Here is a 4544-nt window from a genome sequence, read left to right on the forward strand (position 1 = left end):
AACACGGACCGACCGTTAGAATAATAATTCAAAGAAACGTAACCCCCTGGAACATTCATTTTCCTCCAAGTGTAACGGCTGAAGCATTTATACCCAAGGTTTGATAAATACACCAATATATACACACAATCATATACACAATTTTAACGACAATGGCATATACAATTTTGGTACAATCATAGCTCTTGTATGTTCCATCTTACTCATGAAAGGCCGATTACTGATTCTCACACCGGAGTTGAATTGGGGGGACAAACCCTCGCATTCTTCTCCTTGCAGGTCCGACCGAAGGACGCTCTACACGATCGAAAGACGTTCGATCATCATCAGAAATTTGGTCGTAACATTGGCGCCGTCTATAGGAACGTACAAGAAAGTTTAATCCAAAATCCAAAAAAATGCCATGTCTCGGTAGAGGATAATCTGAGAGGCAATGAATTGAACATATGATTAATGATCAACATCCATGGCAAGAAGGCTACTGGTGTGTAACCCCAGAAACGAGAGGTTAATTACTGTATTTCTTAAAGTTGAACTGGTATTACTCTCACTTGAGATAAACAATGGCGACTATCAGAAGCTATCAGGCTCGCAAAAGACTCCAGTCCCTCCAGGGTGTCACAAGGTCAACAAACACAAAATAGTGTTCAATATATGCCGACCAGGAAATCTGAAGGATGCCCATAGCTTGCCATGAACAAATGACAACAAGATAAGCAATACTTTTTCATTGCAGTATTTGTTTTTTAATAATTGTTACACCACAGTGTACATCCTACTTTATGCTTACATATACACGTTTAAGTTATTAAAGGGCAGGGGTGTGAATAGATAATTATCAATATTTACTAATTGTAATGGGTTCACAAAGAGGCTAACCAATTTCTCAAGAGCATCTTTTAATTGATAGTCTATTAGTGTGTGTTCTCGATAAGCATGTGCTAATTGTCGTAGAATACATGAAAGACATGAAAGTGCTGCTAACCTAACTAAAAAAAATCTATAATGGAGATGATTAAAAAAGAAATCAAGAATATGTATTGATATTATTTTATCATCAATGCGCCATCTCTGTTTTTCTTTTAAATCAGGATAATCCTCTTTGCATATCTTTAAGGAACCACACGAGAGGATCCACATTTCAGAGGCTATATCGGATGTCAGAGCGATGGAACATATTCCAGTGCAAGCAACCTAGTCTGGAGTAGCCCATAGCTCTGAAGATTAAACTCTCGGAATACCCAGAACCAAGTCCAATTGTTTATTCTTTGTTCAAGTCGAGATAATCTTGTAATTTCACTTTCACTGAAGAGCATTTACAACAAATCTCAACGCTGCTCATGCATCAAAATATCTTGCAACATGTGGATGTGTGAATTTTTTTAAAAAAAGAAGCATATGATTACCCTAGTGTGGAGGATGAAATTATCCAGCAAGGAAATTTAAAAGCACGTAAGAGGCAAGCAAAAAATAATCGAGCCCAGGCAAGCGGAAACTCAAGCCCGGTCAAGTTTCAAGCCTAAGACATGCGAGCAAAAGCCCAGGCCAAGCAAGCAAAAGCTCAAGCCAGAAATTTTTCAGAAAATCTGCTGGAATAGGGGTCTAAAAATCACTAGAAAGTGACCAGAAAATCTGCAGAAAAATTACTGGAAACACTACTGAAAAAAGAGTAGAAATGCAGAAGAAAATGACCAAAAAAGCTGCTCGTAAAATGTTCGAAAAACCTGCAGAAAAATGAACAGAAATGGTGCAGAATAAAATGCAAAAAACTGAAAACTGCACAAGGTCTGACTTCAATTAATAAACTGCTTTTGTAGGGAATATTTTGGTGAGCAAACTATATACCGATGGAAAGATCTCGGAGTCTAGCTTTTTATGCAAAAAACGGTTCGACAAAAGAAATTTTCTACAAAGAGTTATGATTGTTTCAGTGACAGGGTGTCAAACTGTCCCGGAGACTGCAAAAAGCATGACTTTGAAGAATAAACTGTTTTCATTGACAAGGTTATGAGAACTGAATTATACGTCATCGAAAATATACCGAAGTCTAGTTTTTTATGCAAAAAACGGTTCGCCAAATAAAATTTTCTACAGCGAGCTATAACCATTTTAGTGACAGAGTGTAAAGTTGTCCAGATTCTGGAGAAACTGCAGAAATGTCAAATTTTGCAGAATAAACTGCTTTCCTCTGGGCATTTATATACAGCAAGCTACATACCGCTAGAAAGATCTTGGAGTCTTCTTTTTTATGCAAAAAACGGTTCGTGAAAATGATTTTTCTAAAGAAAGTTACGGCTATTTTAGTAAGGAGGTGTCAAGTTGTCTAGAATTCCGAAAATACACTGCATCTATAAACAAGGGCCGAATGAAAGTTTAACGACTACATAGCCCAGTTTGACAAGGTCAAGGCAACCAATTCTTGAAAGCTAACCTCGATCCGACTAAGGGTACATGTCTCGGATTCAGTACATTACTTTAAATACATTTTTTCGGATGCAATACGCTATTTTGTTTAAGTGCATTAATTTAAATTAAGTAAATTCATTCGAATTTAGCACATTAATATAACAAATTAAATTAGCAAAATACCTATTTAGGGTATATCCCAAATAATATAGGAACTTGCTTAAGTATCCAAGGGGAATATTTACCCCGAAGCGGAATAAGTATTTAAGACCCTAATTATCATTCCTTCGGGATTGGGTAGAACAAATCGACCTAATTACTTGAAATCCCGAAGCAGAAGTTACTCAGTCCCTTAAAAATTTGGGGCAAAGAATGTAGCTATAATATCTGACTTTGCTGAGGTGACACATAAGATGCATATTATTAAAGCCAAAAGAAGCATTTTACTGCGCTATAAGACTATAAACTGTGACTATGCTGAGGTAACACCGAAGATGCATATTATTAATGTTGAACGAAGCATCTTACTTCGTAAAAATGCTAAAAGAAATTAATGAAATATTTATCTAGGGGATATCCCGAAGAAGATAAACAATTGCTCAAATACCCCGAAAGAAAATAAGTCTATAAGACACCGACCTGTTGCATTCGAAATTCGAGAAAAAATTGACTCGATATAAGTCCCGAAGGCAAACAGCTCAGTCCCTTAAACACTTAGGGGTCAAGGAGGCGGTTCCGAAATGGCAAAAAATATACAGAAAAAATAATAATTTGTGTTAAGGCATATAATAAAGCCTAAGATGCACAAACCAAATAAACTATGCTAAGGTAACTATTACGTACCGAAGACGCATATATAAAATAAATCACGCTAGGTTAAATACCGAAGACGCGTGAATTAAAAATTACTCTAGATTAAATATCAAAAATGAGTAAAATAAACAATTTATACCAAGGTTAATACACATACCGAAGATGCGTCAATCGAATAAATTACGCTAAGGTATATGTTTAACCGAAGAAACATAAAATATGGAATGCAAACCAAAGGAGCATAAAAATAAATTATGCCGGGTTAAAAATCGGAGTTCTGAATCAACTCTGAACTATTCTGTCCCTTAAAAACTCGGGGACAAATGACAATTTTGAAGGCTAGGCCGAAGACACATATAAAATTTCCTAAATTACGCCAAGGCACCAAAATAGCCGAAGCAGCGTAAAGGAAGAAAAGTTTATCAAGGAACGAAAATAACCGAAGCAACGTAAACTTTCCTCGAAATATGCTAAGGCATAAATAGAGTCGCTTCACATTAAATCTATATTATCTAGAGATAAACATGCTTTTTACACTAGCTAGGGCGAACGAAAACCTATCTAGGGGCCACCCGAAGATGATAGATCCTTCGTTCGCCCCTCTTTAAAATTTTATCTCCCGCACAAAACACTTATCTAGGGGCCACTCGAAGAAGATAAGTCCTTTGTCCTCACAATATTCCTTTGTTCGAAGGGAACATTACACAAGACATTATCTCTAAAAGGGGGCGAAACCGAAGAAGATAGTTCATTCGTTCCCCTACTCCTTTCTAAGATTTAGAAACCGGACGAAACACCTATTTAGGGGCTACCCGAAGATAATAGGTCCTCCATCTCTGGATCGCCTATACTTACCATGGAATTTACAGCAAATGTTTAAATATAAGGCCCATCTTTCGAAAAAAGGGGCAAACAAAGCTAACATCATTTCCGAACAATGGCTCTAGTCCTTCAAACACTTGGGGCGAAGATGGATGCTAAAAACTTATAAATTGTTGAGGCGAAATGAAAGCTGAAGATGCGATGAAAATTGAACCATTGTTGAGGCGAAATAAAAGCCGAAGATGCGATGAAAATGGAACCATTGTTGAGGCGAAATAAATCTGAAGATGCGATGACAATTGAACCATTGTTGAGGCAAAATAAAAGTCGAAGATGCGATGAAAATTGAACCATTGTTAAGGCAAAATGAAAGCCAAATATGCGATAAAAATTAAAAATTGTCAAGAAAAAAGCCGAAGTTGCAATTAACGTAAAATCCGAAGATATAATTGCCAAAAATTACTAAGGCAAAGGACGAAGACATCACTTTTGAAGCGAAACGA

The sequence above is a fragment of the Apium graveolens genome, chromosome 7 (assembly GCF_009905375.1).
Source record: "Apium graveolens cultivar Ventura chromosome 7, ASM990537v1, whole genome shotgun sequence".
NCBI lineage: Eukaryota > Viridiplantae > Streptophyta > Magnoliopsida > Apiales > Apiaceae > Apium > Apium graveolens.